The sequence below is a fragment of the Narcine bancroftii genome, chromosome 14 (assembly GCF_036971445.1).
Source record: "Narcine bancroftii isolate sNarBan1 chromosome 14, sNarBan1.hap1, whole genome shotgun sequence".
Classification (NCBI taxonomy): domain Eukaryota; kingdom Metazoa; phylum Chordata; class Chondrichthyes; order Torpediniformes; family Narcinidae; genus Narcine; species Narcine bancroftii.
In genome coordinates, this window is record NC_091482.1 from 6,031,228 (window position 1) to 6,053,816 (window position 22,589).

Below are 22,589 nucleotides of genomic sequence, written 5' to 3' on the forward strand. Positions count from 1 at the left end.
TACCCAGCCAATCAGATCAGAACATGGCCAATTAACTCTTGGGTAAAATGCAAAAGTCAGCAGACTCTGTGATTGTAGTAAAAACACACAGAAATGCTGAAGGAACTCAGCAAGTCTTGCAGCGTCCATTGGAGGTAAAGATATATTACTGACAGTTCAGGCTTGAGCTCTTCCTCAAGCAAACAGGAAGGCGTGAGAATAAAGACTGAAGACTGGCCGGGGGAGCAGTCCAGACCAACAAAATTGATTTTGCTTATGTGAAAGGAGACAGAGGGAAAAGGGAAGAAAGAGTCAGAGCTTGGGGAAAGGTGATGGCGGGGTGGGGGGGGGTGGGGGTCAGTTTAATGGAGACTGGACACACAACATCTCCTCACTTGTCAGGAAAACGCAACAGTGCCTGTACTTCCATAGAAGGCCGAGGCTATTAGCCACCATTCTGTCAACTTTTTACAGGAGTTCTATGGATAGCATCCTTTGTGGCTGCATCACAGTGTGGTAAGGTTGCTGTAGACTAGAGCATTGGTTTGGAAGTCAATCCACAGGACCTTAAAAGAGGCAGGGTGGATTATTGGGGTCTCCCTTCCCCCCCCCCCAACCCCCCTCCCCCATCAATGTGACTTACCGGGAATGATTAAAGAGGACTCGCTAAATCAAGGAGGATCCCTACCAGCCCACAAGCAGCATCTTCCAGTTAATCCCAGCGGGGAAGAGATACAGGAGTATCTGAGCCAAGACCATCAGGATGAGAAACAGCTTCTTCCCTCAGGCAGAGCGAATGCTGAGGCCTCCAAGTCTCGACCATTTATTAAATAATATTTATTTATTTTTATATATGTACAGTATATATTTCCTGCATATGTGTTGTTTGTCTGCGTATGTGTTATATCTGGTTGGGTGCCTGCGTGTTTCGCACCGAGGACTGGAGAATGCCGTTTTGTTGAGTGATGATTGGGTGATGATAAACTTGAACTTTTGGAAAAATGTCCCATTTCACCCCAGCTCCTTTGCCATTTATCCTAGTTCATGATTCTCTTGTTGCTTGCCCTCATGTCACTGGAAACACTTTCTTTGGTTTTATTCCCATCAAAAACTCATAATGATGACACAATATCTACCAAATCTCACTTGAGCTCCCCTACTCAAGGGAGAATCATCCCAGCTTGTCAAATCTCTCCTCATAACTTGAGTATATCCTCCACTTAAACAGATGTCATCTGGCATTGGCCATTACCACCCTGGGAAAATGCCTTGTGGCAACATCAAACCAATTTGTTTTTGCACTTTCCAGTTCTTATGAAATGTCTTTGACTTGAAACTTTAACTGTTCCCCTTTCCAAGAAGGCTGTCTGAACTGCTAAATGCTTCCAGGAGTTTCTGGTTTATTTCAGCTTTCCAGCATCTGCAGTGATTTCATTGCAAACTATTTACCTGTTCAACCCTGGACCGACTTTTGATAAACTTCCTTCAACAGTGGCCGCCCGCCATCAGCACAAGGTCTCAGCCTCGCTATAGTGAAAACACAGAAATGCTGGAGGAACTCAATGGGTCTCGCAGCACCCACAGGAGGTAAAGATGTATAACTGATGTTTCGGGTCTCAGCCCTTCGTCAAGGTATAAGTAAAAAGCCTGAATTAAAAGGCTGGGGAGATGGAAAGAAAGAGCAGGGGGAGGAGCAGAGACCAACAGATAAAAGGTGATCATTGGACATGGATAGGACAGGAGAGGAAAGGTGAGAATTGATCAGGGGAGGGGGTGGCTCTGTGAATGCAGAGCTGGAGAAAAGGAGACAGAGAAAAAAGGAAAGAGAGAGACAGACAGAGTTAGAGGAAAGGAGACACAGGGTATAGAAGGGGGTTGGACGGCTAACAGAAACCAGAGAATCGGATGTTAATAGCATCTGGTTGGGGGGTGCCCACACGGAATTGTTCCTCCAATTTGCTTCACACACATTCTTTGCATTAGGTGCCCTTGACCGGACGCTGAAGGTTAGCTGTGCTCTTAAATCACTGCACACTGAGTGATGAAGTTGCTCCAATGGAGATGCAAGACCAGAGGAGCTCGGAGTTTGACCACACAACACTGAGGTAGCACCTAATATACTTCCAAGTCAGATGTCCCCTGCAGCATGGATTACAGGTGACCGCGTTAACACGTGCTCACTGTCATCATCCTTCTAAGCCACAGGGTCCTTTGGTGATGAACCTATCTCAAATTACCACACTACCTATTCTAGCGTGATTGATATGAGGTGAAGTGGAATGGAAATTCTGTCTGTAAATCAAAATGCAATAAACAAGTTGGCTGCATTCCCATGGTACAGTTTCCTGGATTACCATGCTTCTGATTCTTTGCTCCACTGTCTTGCCTGAGGGATCTGGGTCTTCAGTGGGCACAAGTAAAAGGTGCCCAGGGAAGCACGAATCAGTGGCATTGAAAAGAAGTCAATGGGGCAAGGCAACAGCCTCTGTACACATCAGTGTTCCTGAAGCCAAGTGGGATGTGGGTGCAGACAGGGTTACTCTCTGCCCCCAGAGTCTGTTCCATTACAGACACAAGCGGGATGACGGGTAGGCTACAACAGACAGGAGTGAAGGGAGGGAAGAGAAGCAAAGAAACGGAGCCACGTTGTGAGGCAAGAACAAAAAATTTTGGAAACCTTCAGCAGGTCAGAACCTCTGCAGAAAGAGAAGTGAGTGCAGAGAAAAAGTTTGAAAACCACTGTTTTAATCATACCTCATTGGCTTGTTATGCACAAGATTTCATAACTTCAAAGGAAATGGGCCAATGGCCATTTTTCTCAAGCAAAATATTTCAGGAACCATTGGGTCGAGAGCAGCGGTTCTCAACCTTCCCTTCCCACCCATGTCCCACCTGAAGCGATCCCTTACTAATCACAGAGGATCGATGGCCTAGGGATTGCTTAAAGTGGGATGTGAGTGGGAAGAAAAAGGTTGAGAACCACTGGGTTAGAGGAACATGAGCCAAGTGCAGAAAAATGGCTCCAGCTCAGATGGATAACTTGATTGGTATGGATGATTTGGGCCATAGGGCCTGTTTCCGTTCTGTATGAAAGCTCGATGACTGAATCAGCACCTCAAGAACACTAATCCCATGTTATCTAACACACCCACCCACATTAATTACACCTCTGGACCTCCTGTCCCTCATCTGCACGGAGGCAATTTCCAGTCGCCATTAACCCAGCCACTGGCACCTTCTTGGCACAAAGGATGAAGCAGGGAGAATCTGTACACTTCACACTCACAGCACCCAGAGTCAGGACGAAACTTGGGTCTCGTCGCTGAGAGGCAGCAGTGTTAATCGTTCCACCGCTGCGAAGAGCCAAATTGTGCAGCGGTACCACTGGAAATTTACTAATTTGTAATCATTGCCTCCCTCAAGAACAGAAATAAATTGCAGAATTAATCAGTGCACAGTAGGCAGGAAAGGAGGAAACAGCTGGAATTACAAAATACTCAAAAGAAGATTCAGCAAATGTGCTTGTATTCAGGCAATAACAAAACAAACCGCATTTTCAGCAATTTTCACCCATCCTTGACGAGCCATCTTCCATGCGCTTGGCTTCTACAGATCACTGGGAGGACTGCAGAATGCAGTTGATCTCTTCTCAAGATCCTTTTTTATTCAAGAAGCTTTTAATTGTCATGTAATAAAATAGATGTGATACAATACAAAATTGCATTTACTGTACTGTAAGGCTGACAAAAGGCCCTTTCATGCAGTGAAAAGGCCCGACTGTTTCGGCGGAGATTCTCCACCCTTGCGTTGGGAGACTTACCTCTATGAATGTGCCGTGGTCGGCTCCAAGGTGCCAACTGCAATCCTTCTCGGGGAAGGATCATGCCCCACAGAATGTAATGCGGCTGGCTAGGGGTGGGCTGATGACGCTGTCACGGTGATGCTGTCAGCCCATGACTCATCTCCCCCCCCCCCACTCTCCCACCCCTCTCCATCCATGACCCCCTCAAGGCAGGGGCCATCAAGTCAGGGATGGCCAGTGGGAGCTGTCAGGGTGGGAACTGTGAGGGCGGGGGCTGTTTCAGCCTCGCCAGCCACTCCAGCACCTTATCAGGCTGCTTCAGCCTTCGGGGCTGGTCATCAGCGGCTCAAATAACGGCACAGCAATGGCCGTTTTCCCTACCCATAATCCCCCATGTGGCTGGAACCGTTCTAGGAAACAGAGTGGTTCCAGCTGCTGTGGGGATTATGGGTAGGGAAGACGGCCATGGCTCTGCTGCGTATTTATGACGGGCGGTGCCACAGCACCAGTCACCCCGCCTCCACCAGCTCAGTGCTACAGAGTGCCACTCAACATGAATGCAACGCAAGAATAGGCTTTTAGGGCTTTTCAATGAAAGGTATTTATATTTTACTTTCCGCGCTTATAACTGGCCTCCAGGCGGAGGAATGACATGACAGGGCCTAAAGATTTGCCATCAACAGAAATTGCCCTGCACTCCTTATAGTCAGAGAAAGAAAAGAAAATCCCTTCAGAGACACTGAGTGTCCGTGGATTCGCCTCCAGCGCTTCTGCAGCCGCACAGAGTCCAGTCCAAACTATTGGCAACCCGAGCTCCAGATCCAAACTTCCAACACAATCAGCCTTCAGCCACTCGAGAGCCCCCTTGAGTCCCTGTTCAGATGCCTGGCACCCCTTCAGTCAGTCTCCAGCAGTCCACAGGTTGCCGCAGCCTGCATCCTGCGTGGGTTCCTCGCTTCGTCGCCAACAGCCTGCAGCCTGTGCTGCAGTGCCCCTCACTGGTCTGCCACCGTGGCCTGAATGGTTATCAGTTCATCCATTGACAGGATTGTCAGTCCTGATAACGTGTCGAGATAACTCAACGGCTGGAGAATAGTACGCTCTGAGCCATTATCAATAACCCTCCACTGAACCATGTCTCTGCAGATTACCGAGCCACCGGTCGCAGTCAAAAGTTGTTTGCTCTGAAATAAGTTTCAAAGTGCTAAGTTCTGAATTCCTGACAGCAAAAAGAATTGGTAATTAAAACTCTGATACAAATAAATGACAAAAAATAAATAAACTGGAAACACACAGGAGGCTGCGTATAGTGGAATCTGAACCTAAACACAATCTGTTGGCAGACATCAGCAAGTCGAGCAGCATTAGTGAGACAAAATAAATGGTCGAGGCTTCAAGCTGTAATGCTTTATCAAGATTGGGGAAATGTGGAAGAGAAGCTAGTGTAAGGAGGACAGGGTGGAATGCCCTACCCTCAGCTTGTCCCCTTTACACTGCTTTCTATCGATAAAGGGGTTTGGGCTCGAAACAGCGACCATTCTTTTACTCCCACTGATTCTGCTCGACCCACTGAGCATCAAAAACAGTTCCCCAATTCTCTTCTCCAAGAGTTGGACTACAATGGAAAATAAACACTGGGGTGGGGGGAATATAAGATCCAAGCAGCAGAATAATTAGGACAGACCAATCTCTTGGCTGCTGACTGATGTTGCATTAGCAGAGAGCTTGAAGCTACCCAAAGAATTTTCAGTCTTTCCAAAATCTCCTCTCAAGGTTAGCTTTTATTCCCTGGTTCCAGTGGCCCTTGAGAAACAAAAGGCAAGGAGGGCTGGTGCAAAGCACGGGGCAGACAAGGCTCAGCATGTTCACAACCCCAACCCCCCCCCCGTTTGGGTCTTGCTGCAGTAACAAAGGCTGAAAACTCTTGGGCAGTCCTGGGTGGCCCCTGTACTGTGAGAAGTGCAGTCATTTGGATGAGGTGATGAACTCAGGACTCTATTGCTCTTTCAGCTCGCCATAAAAATCCTATGGCACTATTTCAAAAGAGAGCAGAGGAGTTGGCAGCTTTGGGAGGAAGTATTTATCCCTCAGCAACATCATGGCAATTTGTAGGATAATGGCGGGTGCAAATTAGCTGCCATATTTCCTGTCCTGCAACTGTGATCACAATTCCTACATACCACCCTGACTGCAAAGCATTTTGGTGGCTTATAATGTGAGGGATGCTGCATAAAAGCTAGTCTCTTTCCTATCTCCATGCAGGGCAGGGGGCGAGGAAGCTCCAGGGTAAACAAAAGTGACAGCTGGAGTAGCATGCAAAATGCAGTAGGATCAAGCAGCATCCACGCAAGGCATGAGAAGGCAACAGTCAACGGTTCAGACCAAAACATTGACCATCTATGGCCTTCTCTGGATGCTGCCGGATGAGTTCCTCCACCATTTTGTGTGCTGCCCCAGGAGTACCAAATCAGATTTATTGTCAGAGTATATACATGACATCACAAACAACTCAGAGATGATTCTTCCTGCAGGTCACGCAGAATTTCCACTTATTGGTAGTGCAAAACAACTGTACAAGAAGCTATGTATTCAAGTCAACAAATAAAGGAATGCAAACAACCTGACATCTACAAGATACGGTGCCTTAAGAAAGCAGCCTCTATCCTCAAGGACCCCCACCTCCCAGTCCATGCCCTCTTCACTCCGCTACCATCAGAAAAAAGGTACAGGAGCCTAAAGACGAGCACTCAGTGGCACAAGGACAGCTTCTTCCCCACTGCCAGATTCCTGAATGAACAATGAACCAAAGACAGCGCCTCACTTTGACTTTTCGTGCACTATTTTTATTCATTTTTGTAAGGTGGTTTCTGAACGTTTGCACTGTGATGCTGCCGCAAAGCAACAAATTTTGTGACTTGCACATGACGATAAATTCTGATTCTGAGTCCTTAAATGAGTCCCCAACTGAGTTTGCTGTTGAGGAGTCAGATGGTGGAGGGGTGGCAGCTGTTCCTTAACCTAGTGGTGCAAATCCTGTGGCACCTATACCTCTTTTCTGATGGCAGCAATGAGAACAGAGTGTGTACTGGGTGGTGTGGATCCTTGATGATCGCTGCTGCTCTCCGATGGCAACATTCTCTGAAGAGGTTCTTGATGGTGGGAAGGGTTTTGTGTGTGATGTCCTGGGCTGTGTCCACTACCTTTTGCAGGGCTTTCCACTCATATGGATTTTAACCCAATGAAAAGCCCAAGACATGGTGGTATCCCCAAGCATCCTTCACCTTTGACCTTCCAGCTGGCAGGAATCACAATTTGCTGGTTTATTACTGTGTTTTCTGTCTTCACCTCTGTTTGATGGATCTGACTTCTAATTTTTGATTTTGTCAAAATAAAATTGTCCAATATAAAAGTTGAAAAGTTTAAAGGGAACATTGGAGGGAACTTCTTCACACAGAGAGTGGTGGGAGTGTGGAACGAGCTGCCAGCAGAAGTGGTGAATGTGAGAAATTTGGACAGCTACATAGATGGGAGAGGTATGGAGGGATATGAACTGTGACAGGACAGTGGGACTAGGCAGCATACTAGTTCAGCATAGACTAGAAGGGCCGAAGGGCTTGTTTCTGCGCCGCAGTGTTCTAAGGTTCGATAAACATTCTGATGAAGAATTACTTTTCACTTCAGGTGATCCTGTTGGAGCAAATCATGGCTCTGCATGCAGATGAACAAACATGAATAGTGTTCGGCTCTGTCCCCAAGCCAAAAGCTCAGGGACCCTCAGTAGCTGAACAAAAATGCAGGGTGGAACAGAGAGGGCAGACTTCAGCTCAAGGACAGAAGAAATCAATGAATTTAATGTTGCAACAGTGCACTTCATGATTCATGTCCCCAAACTGGTTAAAGCACGTCGACCAACAAGTGACAGTTCTGCAGCAGGTAGCTTGCCCATCTTTTCATTGATAAGATTGTGTCAAGAGCAGAAGCTCTGAAAAAAGAAACTTATTTTTCTTCACCCTCGCACAGATACAAGTGTACAGCTCATTAGCTATTTGGAAGGGAACAGATATTCCCTTCTAAAAATATTCTTGCAGCAAGATGTGCAAATGGAAAAGAGAAAAAAAATACTGCGGTGCTATGGAGAAAGAGCAGCTAAATGTGTGTGTGGGGGGGGGAAATTAGTTGACTCTTTCACTGAGATGGAACGGGAACAAAAGGCCAAATGGCCTCAGTCTGTACCACGCCATACCATCGGTTGACTCACGAGTGGCTGCAAAGCCTGACTTCATGGGAACATCTGCTGAAATGCGGCAATTTTCCGAGTTAACATGGGGAAGTGAGATTTTACCTGTAAGTGTGAAAAAGTGATTGTGATTTCATTGGCACATCAGACAGAGAGGGTGGGGGGAGCTGACTATTTCAACAGTGTCTCCATATGGAGTGGGAGCGTGCTATATCTAGGCAAAGTAACACTGAAGTCAGGGTTGCGTTCACACATTTCTCATCACTTTCCTGTTTATGGGGAAGGAGGGAGGTTGGAGAGAAAGGAGAAGGATTATCTAGTGTGGCAGTCACTTAATTGCATTATGTCCCCATGTCTCCTGCTAATTACTTGGAATACTTTTTTTAATGTCGCTTTATTGCTGTGGTGAAAGTGTACAGCACTCACTAATATCTAACCAATTTGGTTGCCATGGCATCATTCTCTGCTAATTATCTTCAGTTAAACGATGTAATTGTGGGTTTTGCTGTATGAGGGACTCAACTTTTAAATGACCATGACAATCTCAGACATACAACTCTGGCTCGTCATAATAATTACCCAGAGCTCTCAGCAGCCACTACAGTTCAAGTACAAGGGTAAAACATGAAAGTCTGCAGGCACCATGCTGAAGTAAAAAACAAACTCAGTGGGTCAAACCGTGCACTTGAGGTAACAAAGATAAAGATAAGTAACCAGTGTTTCAGCCTTGAGCTATTCATCAAGGTACCAAGTTCAATGTCACATTACACCCAGTTTAATGAGAAGGGTTCTCCTGACAGCAACCTAGCAAGTCAACTCTCACAAGCATATTGCTGTTTGGAAAGGCACAGGTTGAAGGATCTCAGGAAATACCGAGAGGGAGAACAAGACATTACTTTCAGAATATATGAAACAAAAACAATGGAATAGTTTTTCAAAAGACTGGGGACGGCAAGCAGTCAAGATGAAAGCAGGTGGTTACCCTAACAGCCAAAGGCAAAATAATATTGACTTTGTTGGATTGATTTTTAATCTTGATAGCATTTCCTTTACTTTAATCACTAAAACACAGCTTAAATGGAAATGGCATGCAAAACCATGCCCAGATAATTTGATGCAATGTTTCATGGATTGATGACCTTTAGTAAGGCTAAAATGCCCGAAAGCTCTTCACATGAGTACTGTTGGACCAAGGTCAAGTCAAAGGAAAAGATAGGAGTGAAACATGAAAGTCTGCAGACGCCATGATTGTAGTCAGAACACAGAAATTCTGGAGGAACTCAGCCAGTCTCGCAGCATCCATTAGATGCAAAGATGCATTTCAGGCCTGGGTCCATCCTCAAGATATCAAAGAAATACACAAAAGCCCTGGAGAAACTCAGCAGGTCACGCAGTGTCCATAGGTGGCAAAGGGATTCAACCAGCATTTCAGGCCTGGTCCCCTCTTCGAGGTATGAGCAAAAATCAGGCAGATGTCTAAATAAAAAAGGTGGGCAGAGGAGAGGAGGGAGGAAGGGGCAGGAACACCGACCAGTCAATAGGCAAGAGTCATAGATAGATCTGGTGGGAGGACAGAAGAGAAAAAAGCTGGGAAGCGATGAGGGAGGCAGGAAAGGATATACCATTTTTAAAGAGAGGAGGAAGAATGGTGGCCAGAGAAAAAAACACAAGAGGGAGCTGTGAACAGAAGTTAGATTTAGATTGCAGGAAGAGGCTTGAATGAAGCATGGACATGATCATTACTGGTTGGGCTAAATGGCTGGATTTTATGCTGTGTAGAATCGTAATTAATCCTTTCTAAGGAAGCAAGCCAGATTCAGTCATCACACTAATTTGAATATCCAGTGACTACTTTTGAACTGAGCTGGCAGTTAGTCAGATGCACATATGCCACTTTAAACAAGTACAGAGGATTGCGTATTCAAATCAGCTAATGACAGAACGAGGTGGGAAAATGTACAATGAAGAAGAGATCTCCAAAAGGAGAAGGCCAGGTTAATAAGAGTGCAGGCAAAATGAAACTGGGGTTATGCTTGGCTGGTAGACGGGGAAATAAAAAGAGAACCTTTGAAGATTTAAGATATGGTTAACGATGGAGCAACAGGATCTTATAAGTCTGCTGGCTGGTGAGATGGGAACGTTAACAGGCAGAGACAACAAGCAATTAAAAAGGTAAAATGTCACGGTGGTCTTTGTTAAAGAAAGGGCTGGAATTCAAGAGTAGGGAAGTCTTCTGCAAAATGTAGGGCTTTGGAGAAATAGTACCCAGGACCACACATTGGAATACACTCCAAAGAAAGAATATGCTTGCCTCCGAGGCAGTGCCACACAGATCGGCTAACGGGATGAAAAGCTTAGCCCGGTTCTACACTTAACAGTGGTTGAGTGGAACAAAAAGTAGACTGACTGAAGCAGGCAAAATTATGCAAGTGATTGATAGGGTAGATGCTTCCTCCCCCTGGAGACTAGGGGAAATGATCTCAGAACGTACTCGGCCACTTTCAACAGAGACAGGGGGAAATTTTACTCAGAGGTTAACTTTGGAAATCTTTATCACAAACCACTTTGGATGTTCAAACTCTTGAGTGTATTGAAGATCTGGGATAGATGAATAAGAGAATTAAAGTATATGGAGATTGGGTAGGTAAATGTTGTAGTTAAAGTGCTCAATTAATAAGCTGTTCTATGGTAATCAGCAAGATTGCACAACGATCATTTTGAAGGGATATCAAGGGATACAAGAAAAGAGTGAGAAGGTAAAACTCAGGTACAAGATCAACCATGATTTTGTTGAAAAGGAGGACTGGCTTGATGCCAACTCATTCTCCTATTTCTTCAGCTCCTAAACATCAATGCATCACAACATCATATTGTCATGAACAAAAAAAAAGGACAGAAATCAAATTTGGACTATTTTCTAAACGACCTTCAGCTACCAAACAAGATAGTCCATTCAACAGTCCCCTGCCTTCTTCGAGTTTCTACTTTTCATTCACACAGCAACAATAGTTACTGCCTGCTCCCAAAATGTTGCCGAGAAGAAATGGTGAGTCACCTCCCTCAACACTACAGGTAGTGTGTATGGTGAATATACTCAGTGTATAAAGATGTGAAAGATTAAAGCCTGATGAGAAAATCGGTGCCAAGTATTGCTTAGATCTTTTAAATTGTGAACAAGTGTAGCCTTTCACTACTTGTGCCAAAGCTTGACACAAGGTGAAGTGTACAATCGCTCCACAGTAAGTGCAAATGCTCAAACATCACTATTAACTCACCTGCTCATTTGTTGGTCAATAATTATTGGAAAAGAGGTCCATTTGAATGGCAGAACTGTGCAAAGACTGAAGGAAACTTTAAAGCAAGGGTTTTCTGAAGGCACCCTTAAATCACAGGAAGAAGGCAGGGGACTGTTGAGAATACCAAGACTCCAGGAGCTCAACCAAAAACCACTGGAAGAACAACATTCAGAATTTATTGTCATGAACATGTCACGAAATTCGTTGTTTTGTGGCAGCCTCACAGTGAAAATATTACTAGAAATCACATTTTAAAAAATAAATAAATTAGTGCAAAAAGAAGAGAAAGTGAGGTAGAGTCTGTGGTTCAGTGTCCATTCAGAAATCTGAAAGCGGAGGGCAAGAATCTATTTCTGTACCGTTGGGTGTCTGTCTGCAGGCTCCTGTACCTCCTTCCTGATGGTAGTATAGTGAAGAGGGCATGGCCTGGGTGATGAGAGTCCTTGATATAGAGGCTGCTTTCTCGAGATACCGCCTCTTGTAGATGACCTTAACGGAGTGAAGGCTGATGTCCATGACGGCGATGGCTGAGTTCATAACCCTCTGTAGCCTTTTCCTGTCCTGTGCTTTGGCATCTCTGCACCAGACGCTGATGCAACCAGTCAGAACGCTCTCCATGGTATCTCCGTAGGAACTCAGTGGGTCAGGCAATATCTGTGGAGGGATGCTTTTGGATTAAGACCCTTCATCTAGCCATGTAAAAGGTCTCAAGTAACACGGTCCATAGGAGGCAGCAATGAACTCGGGTCAGAGAAATGGAGACTTCCCTTTCCACATTGTCCGTCTTAAATCGTGGCAAACTATAGCTCTGATCGGAGAAATAAGCAATGCCTAAATTCAACATCGATTACGGTAATCCGAAGCAATCACGTCACGAAAATGATCTTACTCTGCATGTTGAGGCCACATTCAAAATTGCAATGATTCCTGTGAGTACCTGGAATGCATTTCCAGGGATGGTGGTGGAGGCTGAAACATTAGGGGCATGTAAGAGACTCTTAGACAAGCACATGGATAAAAGAAAAGTAGAAGGTTACAAGGTAGGGATGGTTTAGTTTTTTTTGATAGGAATATGTAGGTTAGCACAACATCAAGGGCCAAGGGCCTGCACAGTGCAGTAGTGTTCTATAAAGGACAGAGGAAAAGGGAAAGAGAAAATCCTGGAGAAGGCGTCTGTATCAAGCTCCAATTTTCGTTAACCCCTTTCCCTGGTCTCCCTATTTCCCTTATCCCTCTGACTTCCTTCCTCCTTCCCTTCTTTCTCCAGTCAGAACTATCTTTCTTAGCTCTCTACACTCTCCCCTTAGCTTCTTCTCCCTCCCCACATCTGCATCCACCTGCTCACCTGTGCTCCTCCTCTCCCCTCCCTCCCCACTCCCCACCTTTTCTGTTCGGGTGTCTGCCTGACTTTTGGCACCCTTGAAGAAGGGCCCAGGCCCGAGACACTGACTGCCCTGCGCTTTCTGTGGACACGGGGTTTCTCCGGCACTTTTGTGTACAGTACTGCACTTTGCCCCAGCATCTGCAGCTTTTCTTGTTCATTTCCAATGAACCGAGCTTTTAATTGGAAATATCATCAGCCACACGCTAAAAATGTGGCAAATTAAACTTTTGACATAACAAGTGTGCCTATTCCCAATGTACAACAAGACATTTATGTAATAGTTGCAAGCACACTTCTGTATAGATGAAAAATTACCATATAGCTGCAAATGGCCAGTAATTCCAATATTAAAAGCAATTTATCATGTTCCACGCAGAACATTAAATTGTACGGTATGAATACAAACTTTATTGATGATAACACAACAGAAAAAGCAAATGCAAATTACCGACTGGCTTCACGTTGAGAGAGTCCCCGGTTTACCAACGTCTGACTTACGGACAACTTGTACTTATGAACAAATTATGCCCCCAAATCGTGCACGCGCATAATGTCACCTCATGAATGCCTCTTCCGGGATGCAAGGCATCAATGGAACTAAAATTTTCACTTTTAATCGTGATCTTTTTTCTCTTTTTCCATCTAAACTGTTTTAAGAACTGTTTATTTTTATTTACAGTACAGACAAGCATTTGACTAACTGACACCAAATAAAGAACAATATATCCCTGTTCTGACTTATCTACAAATCTGTCATAAAAACACATGTAGGAACAGATCTTGTTCATAACCCTGTTGTGAGTAAAATGATTAACAAAAGTGCTTCAGCAAAGGACAGCACAGGCCAGTGGATATGAAGCAGGTCCTTCGATAACAATGAAGAATGGTGACGTGATTCCACTGCCTACTTGTTACGAAAGGAACAAGTTCAACAGGTCAGAGAAGTTCAACGGTCTAGACACAGATTAGTTGTAATTTGCCCGTGAGGGCAAGATGCATGCAGCAATTGCATCGGACGCAACTAGACATGTAATAACTACAAACTGTGCTAAATATATATATTCAAGATTCAATTTTTTGTCATGTAATAAAAACAATGCAATATTACACATAATTTGTTTCCATCTGCCGTAAGGCAGACAGATTCGCCATCGGCAGAAATTGCCTGAAGCACTCATTACAGTCATAGAAAGAAAAGCAAGACTGTAAAGGAAAGACGCAACAACAGTACCCACCCCCCCCGACCCGATGCAAGTAAGGCCCTAAGATTCATTAAGAAGAAACACGGTAAAACGATGGTTTGTTAGTGGGCATCACAAAAGTCCCGTACCTGTTACTGGCACACACCTTGATATCGATTCTCCAGTATCGGCTTTGGCTTGTGACCTGGAGTGGAGCTTGGGTTTGCTCCTCGGGGGAAACCCCGTTGCTCCATGTGTTGGGCTTTATACCCCCTACGAGTCAGTGGGGACAGCCCAAGTGTGTGTTTTTTTTGAAAAGGCCAAATACAGACTTTGCTGTTAACTTTTCACAGAATGATGCAGCACAAAAAATAACCACTGAAGAATTTTTAAAAAATTACACCTTCAGGTAAAGCATGTAACTCAATGGAAACACTCAGCAGGTCCAGACACAGCATAAACGGTTCAGGGAATACATACAGATAGTAATTTGAAGAATTTATATAAATTGAATTATTTATCTTTTCTTAAAAAGATTGAGGAAGATTTGAAAAAATGGAAAAATTTACCAATAACTTTAGTGGAAGAGTGAATTGCATAAAGATGAATATAGTTCCAAGAATACAATATTTTCTCCAGATGTTACCAATTTGAATACCTCAGAAACTTTTTCAAGAATTAAATAAACATGTAAGGAAATTTCTTCGGAAAGGTAAAATGGCAAGAATTTCAATAGAGAAGCTAACATGGAAATATGAAATGGGAGGTTTACAGCTTCCTAATTTTAGAAATTATTAGAGCACAGATGAGATTTCTCACTTCTTTTTTTGAAAATAAAAGAAATCGGCATGAGTTAATATAGAACTGAATAAAATAGGAGAGAGGAAAGCAGAATTTGTATACAAGTAGGAATCGAAATTCCTGGTTGCTGATAAAGAGACACCATTATTGAATCATTTGCTTAATGTTTGGAATAAATCATGCTTTTGGTGGAAGGTCTGTGTCACCCCTCTCTTAACTTTTTCATGAGATAATCAGTTCTTGAATCTATGGTTTCGTATAGGGATTGTTAAATGTTGAAGATTGTTATGAAAGAGGTTAAATTAATATCATTTGAGCAATTGAAAAACAAATCTGCTATACCACATAAATACTCTCTTTTTGTTATTTTCAATTAAGAGCATATTTGAGGATTAGGCTTGGACCAACAATGTTTCTGAAGTAGAACTTCTTATTAGGAGTGGGATTGTTAAAAAATTAACTTCTTTGATATATTCATTATTACAAGCAGGAACTTTTAAATTAGGATTACATAGATCTAGGCAGAGATGGGAAACAGACTTGAATATTATAATTGAACAACAGCCGTGGTAAAAATTTACATAGGGATTGTCTGACTAATACTATTTTAATGTCAAGATATAGATTAGTTCAATATAATTTTTTACACCAATTCTATCTTACACCACAGAAGTTGAAGACCAATGTTTTAAATGTGGTGAAGATGTAGGATCTTTCATACATTCAATGTGGTCTTGTCCCAATGTGAGACCTTTTTGGATGGCTTTATGTAACTTTTTGGAACAAGTTACAGAAATTGCTTTTCTGTGAAGTCCTAATTTATTTTTATTAGGAAATATCAAAGGTACAAATCTTAAATTGAAACTATCAATTTATCAACTGGAATTTGTTACATTAGTATTAGTGATAGCAAGGAAATGTATTGCAATTACTTGGAAATCGGATACATCTTTGACTCTGCCGAGGTGACATGCTGAAATTCAAAGTTGTATTCCTTCAGAAAAAAAATTCTTATAATTTAAGAAATAAATATCCGATGTTTTTACAAATTTGGCGCCTGAACACCCAAATAAATTTGTAATTATATCCTTCTTATCCCTCGAGATCTGCGGGATTCTCCTCTGTATTTTAGATCTGATGATTTATGCTTGTTATTTTCTTTCTCTTTTTTATACCTATAAAGTTTTATTTTTTTCAGTTTGCATATTGTTTCCTTGAGGGGGGTGGTTGGGAGGGAGGGAGCAGCTTTTAGGGTGGGGCAAAAACCATCAATTTGTTTTTTTTATATATATGCAGTATTATAATAACTATAGTTAGAACATAAGAAATAGGAGTATCTGGTCCGTCGAGCCTGTCATTCAATGGCTGATCTGATCATTAACTCAACTCCACTTACCTGCCTTTTCCCAATATCCCTTAATTCCTTTCTTATGTAAAAATCTATCTAACTGAACCTTAAATATGTTTAATGAAGTCACCTCAACTGCTTCCCTGGGCAGAGAATTCTGCAGATTCACTACTCTCTGGGAATAACAGTTTTTCCTCATCTCTGTCTTAAATCTACTCCCCTGAATCTTGAGGCTGTGTCCCCTAGTTCTGGTCTCACCTACCAGTAACGATTTTCCTGCCTCTATCTTATCTATTCCTTTCACAATTTTATATGTTTCTATAAAATATCTCCTCTCATTCTTCTGAATTTGAGTGTATATAATCCCAGGCAAGTTAGTGTCTCCTCATAGGTCAACTCCCTCATCTCCGGGATCAACCTGATGAACCTCCTCTGACTGTCTCCAAGCCCAGTATATCCTTCCTCAAGTATGGAGACCGGAACTGCACTCAGTACTCCAGGAGCAGCCTCACCAGTACTGCATGTATGGAATGTTTCAATAAATATTCATAAAAGAAAGTAAAGAGTTCAGAAAGAAGACAACCAAATGGACAAACCTGCCCATGCAAGACAAAAATTAAAGCTTGTTTTTCAAGTTTAAATTTATTGTCATCTGATTGCACAAGTACAACCCAATGAAACAGCATTCTCCGGTCCTTGGTGCAAAACACGCAGGCACACAACCAGAAATAACAGACAAAGGAAACATATGTAACACGCACATACACATATAAAAATAACTAAATATTGTTGAAAAAATAGTAGAGCTACGCATAGTGAGATAACTGTGAATGGTTACATCATGATTCAAATTTAGGACATTCTGAATAGAAGATTGATCTATATATATTACAAACACACAGACACACACTTTATATGTCATTCCTTGACATGATGTGTAAATACACAACAAATCAAGTTAAGTCATTTTATTTGTCATTCACACCAAGCTCACATGGTAAAGACGAGATAGCGTTTCTCCAAGACCACAGAGCAGATTTACATAAATATAAAATAGATGTTAAACATACAAAATATTAAATATTAAGACATTTACTGTAAGAGTCCATGATGGCCTGGGGGGTGGGGAGGGGGACCGTTGCCCAATCTGGACGCAAGGGCCTTAGTGCTCTGGCACCTCCAACCAGATGGCAGAAGGGAGAACTGTTTCCTCAAGGGGTGTGTGGAGTCCTTCACAATGTTTATTGCCTTTCACCTGCATTGGATGTTGTAAATGTCCTTCATGGTAGGAAGAGAGCCCCCAATTATCTTTTCCACTGACTTCACCATCCTCTGCAGGGTCTTGTGATCCGAGAAGGTTCAGCTTCCAAACCAGGCAGTGATGCAGTTGCACACGATGCTCTCGATACATCCTCTGTAGAATGTAGTGAGGATGAAGGGTGGAAGATGAACATTCCTCAGCCTTTGCAGGAAGTAGAGGCGCTGCTGGGCTTTCTTGGCTATAGAGTTGGTGTTAAGGGACCATGTGAGGTTCTCTGCCAAGTGTACACCAAGGAAATTCATACTATTGACAACCTCAATGGTGAAGCTATCAATGGTCACTGGACGAAGGTCCTCCTGGGCCCTCCTGAAGTCAATAACCATCTCTTTTGGGTTTTTTTAACATTCAGATACAGCTTGTTGCTCTGCACCAGTTTGTTAGCAACTGCACCTCATCTCTGGACACTGACTCTTCATATAATATACAAAATATAATAATGATTAATATTATGTAATGTGGCGGAGATTTTTGTCAAATGAAAACGCAAATTATTATTCATTGGGAAACATACATCACGCATTCATCTAAAATTTCACAGCAATACAACAGCAAATTTAAAAAAAATCCCACCCAGGCAGATAGCAAACAGATTAAGAAGATCAATTAGAAACTGGCAAATTGGATACTTCAAAAAAGAACAAAAGAATGAAGGCAATGTGCACCCAGAGAGAGAAAAATGTGGATGTATCAATGAAATTGTTTTAAGTGCAAATAATTCTTTTTAAATCTGCCTCTTGCTTTCTTCCTTAAATTGAGGAATTATTGCTGGAAACGAGCCTCGGGAAATAATAGACTCAAACTGCAATGTCTATAAAATGAGTAACTCACAACATCTCCCAGAGGATAGCATGTAGACATATACATGACTTTAGCTCTGGGTCCCTCCACACCACAACCTACAATTAGATAACATCTAGGACATTGTAAAGGACCTCAAAGTGCTTCAGAGCAACTTTTGGAATATAGCTAGATAATGAACCATTGAAAAAGGTCGATTTTAAGCAGGTTTAAGGGAGAAATTCCATAGTTTATGGTCCAGGCATCTAAAGGTACAAACACTGGTGGAGCCAGAAATATCTGACACTGAACATACACGTGAATAAACGTACAAATTCTAAGCATCAGGAAGCTTCTTCAGTGAAACACGAAAGTCGGCAAATGCTGTGATGGTCATAAAAACTCAGAAATACTGGAGGAACTATACAGGTCGCGCTGTGTCCATTGTGGGTAAAGATAGATAACTGATGTTTAGGGACTGAGTCCTTCAAGGTAAAAGAAGAGCTCAGGCCCGAAACATTAGCCATATATCTTTACTTCCCTTGGATGTTGCGTGTCCTCCTGGTTCCTCCAGCATTTCTGTGCTTTTACTGTAAGCTTCTTGATCCTGTTTTGCAAATTAATAAAATAATGGCTGATCTGATTGCATCTCCAACTACTGGTGGCAATCCAGTATCTAACTTTGCCATAAAAATATTCCAAGACTCTGCTTCCATCACCCCTTTGAGCAAGGCAGTTCCAAAGACTCACAACATTCTGACAAAACAAACATCCCTTTGAAATGTACTACCTGTTCAGTTTAAGCAGAGATCCTTAGTTCTGGATAATCACACAAGAGGAAATGTTCTTTCCCTGCCCCCTCTGCCAAGATCTCTAAAGATCTTGTGTTTGAATAGACCCCCCTCTCACACTTCTAAATTCCAGTGGATACAAGTCTACCTTGTTTAACTTTTCCATGAGGTAATCAACAACTACAAATCTCTGGTGAGATCACACTGAGAGTATTGTGTTCAGTTCTGGTCACCTCATTATAGGGAGGATGTGGAAGCTATGGAGAGGGTGAGGAGGAGATTTACCAGGATGTTGCCTGAATTGAAAAATGTTATGAGGCAAAGGACTTTTTTGGAGCATAGAAGGTTGAGAGGAGACTTTTATAGAGGTTTACAAGATTATGAGAGGCATAAATAGGGTGGCAGAAATGGCAAACATCAGAGAAGATATGTACAAAGTGAAGGGAGAGAAGTTTAAAGGAGACGTCATTGGTAAGTTGTTTTTTTTTTACACAGAGAGTTGTGAGTGACTGGAATACCTTGCGATGGGATGGTGGTGGAGGCTAAAACATTGGGAGCATTTAAGAGACTCTTAGACGTTTGGATGGAAGAAAAATAGAGGGTTTTAAGGTAGGGAGGGTTTAGTACCTTATTTTTAAGGGGAATAAATGGGCTGGCCCAACATCAAAGGCCGAAGTAGTGTTCTATGTTCTGTGACCTGTTCCTGGTATTAAATTTTTTTAATTTTAAGAATGAAAGAAGTGGATTCCTGCCATTTAAACCCATGCCACCCAATTACACCTAAATTAACCGACAACCACGCATGTTTTGGAGGGTGGGAGGAAACTGGAATACCCAGGAAAACCCATGCAAACAAGAAGAGAGAACGAACAAACTTCTTACGGATAGCGCAGGATTTGAATCCGGGTCACAGGCGTTGTAAAAGACAAAAAGTAAGGAAATATGCCCTTCGGCCCACTGCGTTGGTGCAGCGCCCATCTCGACCTTTCCAGGTCCCGCCCTCCTTCCTGCTCGAGGTGGCCCAGTCAACACAGCAGTGAGTGCAATGTTGTCACAGCACCAGCAAACCCTGATTTGAATCCACCAATGTCTGCAAGGAGTTTGTACGTTCTCCCTCTGCATGTGGATTCCCCCCACATTCCAAAGACAATCAGGGTTAGTAGTGGCACTGGCTCGAGGGCCAGAAGGGCCTATAACCGTGCTGCATCTCGAACTCCTTCCCACATCTGCACTATGGGCCGTTTACAGTCGCCACAGAAGCCGATTAATCTCCCAACATTTTTGGATTGTCGTAGGGGCCCAGAGGAGCCAAGATCGAGCCGGGTCTCTGGAGCTGTAGAGCAGCAGTGCCAACCACTGCAGCACTGTCCTGTTAGTATGGTCGTCCTCTCCTGAACTGCTTCCAATGCATTACTCATCTCTCTTAAATAAGGAGGCCAAATAGTGCACACAGTAGCTCAGTAATAGGTTACAAAACTTTTTATCAATATCTCTATATTCTGTCCCCTTATCAATAAATAATATAATTTTAATTTTCCTAATTACATGTTGAAACTAGTTTTTTGTACATTAAGCACCCAGAAAAAAAGATGGCGGCGCTGTCAGAGCTGATATAGTGCAGCGCTTGAGGATCTGCAGCGATGCAGCGCTCCCGCAAAGTCCAGCCACTCAGTCGACTGCCGTTGGTTCAACATGGGCTTTGAGTGGCTTGTTGAGAGAGCCGACGGAGATTTATTTGAAATCCCATGACCGTGGGTCTGCGCCCAAGATGGCAGCACCTATAATCGGCAGCAGCCACAAGGGGCTGCAGACCCTGGGCAGGCGGAGGACTGGAGCAGGGCACCAGAGGACGGTATTATCACCCTCCCCCATCCGAGAAGGAAAAGCGGAGGAGACGACCCGCGGGGATGGTGACCATGGCGGCGGGTCAGTGAGGGGGCTCTGCGGCTGAGGGACCAGTATGTGCGGCGGGGCTGCTGGCGACTCGAGGCGAGGAACCCGCGGAAGCTGTGGGCTGCTGGAGACTGCAGTCGGAAGGCTGGCGTCGGCCTGCAGACTGCCGGAGACTGGCTCGCACTGGCTGGAGGGGTACCAGGTATCGGAACCGGGATGTGAGGAGGTGCCGAGGGGGCTGAAGGGTCCCTGACCGTATCTGAGGTTCAGATCTGGAGCTCAGGTCACCAACGGTTTGGACTGGACTCTGTGTGGCTGCAGAAATGCTGGAGGCGAATCTACGGACACTCAGTGACTCTGGGGGCTCTCTCTTGTGCTTCTCTCTCTCCCTCTCCGACTGTAAGTCAGACTGTAAGAGGTGCTTAGGCAATTCCTTCCGGTGGCAAATCTGTCCTCCTTGCAGCAGGCAAAAAAAAATTTAATGTAATACGACACTGCTTTATTACTATGATAATAAATTGAATCTTGAAGACTGCCGGACACCTCTGCATCTCAAGAGGTCCCAGCACTTGGATTAAAATTTTGATGGACATCAGATGGGGAGACGGGGAAAGGAAAGGGGTTGGGCAAAATGTCATATGAATATGAGAGTTTATTGCCGTGTACATAAGTACATTGTACAGATGCAGTGAAGTTCTTACTCGCTGCAGCGACACAGATACATAAGATACACCAACACAGAGTAAAAATTAAATTACTACGAGTCGAGACTGAAAAAGAAATGATAAATATAATAGGATAGATATGGAGTTAATGGAAAACATTTTCAGTCGTGCAAACAGATCTCTCGTGGTCCTGTAAGAGGTTAGAGTTAGTATAGTGCAGAGAGGTCAAGATCATAAGACATAGGAGCAGAAATAGGCTATTCAGCCCATCGCCTGCCCTGTCATTTAATCATGATCTGATCCTTTTTCCCCACTCAACCTCACTGCCTGGCCTTCTCCCCATATCCTTTGATGTCCTGGCTAATCAAGAACTTGCATCTAACGACCTGACCTTCACAACCGCCTGTGGGAATAAATTCCACATATTTACTACCCTCTGGCTAAATAAATTCCTCTGCATCTCTGTTCTAAGCATACACTCTTCGATCCTGAAGTTTGTCCTAGAGGTATCTATCATGGGAAACAACATCTACTCTGTCTATGTCTTTCAACATTCGAAATGTTTCAATAAGATCGCCCCTCATTCTCCTAAATTCAAATGAGTACTGGCCAAGAGCTGTCAAACACTGCTCACATGTTAATCTGATAGTTGTTGGAAAAACTGTTCACGAACCTAGAGGTGCCATCTTCAGGCTTCTGTACCTTCTGCCCAAAGGTAGCAGTGAGAAGAGATCGTGATGGGGATCATTTAAGACGTTGGCTGGCTTTTTGAGGCAACACCTCATGAAGATGCCTTCAATGGATGGGAGGTTGGTGCCTGTGATGGACTGGGTAAGGTTTGCCCTTTCTGCAACCTTGTGTGATTCTGGGGGCTCAAGTTTCCAAACCAGGCTGTGATGCAACAAGCTACTCCATAGTACACCTATCAAATTTAGACAGAGTATTTGATGACAAATCTTCTCACACTTCAAGGCAGTTGGGGATGGGAGGGAACAGATGCATCACCTCCCAATAAGAAACTTCACTTCCTCCAATTAAACCATTCAAAGACAAGGATCAAGTAGGCTGCCATTACCAACCACCTCACCCCTCCATTCCATGACTTTGCCTTATT

At 43.5% G+C, this 22,589-nt stretch overlaps 1 protein-coding gene across 13 annotated transcripts in view; it reads right to left on the minus strand.

The window, feature by feature from the left end:
- Positions 1-22,589, minus strand: part of dph1 (diphthamide biosynthesis 1) — a 745,916-nt gene that overhangs the window by 514,286 nt on the left and 209,041 nt on the right. The gene's annotated exons all lie outside the window — the stretch shown is intronic.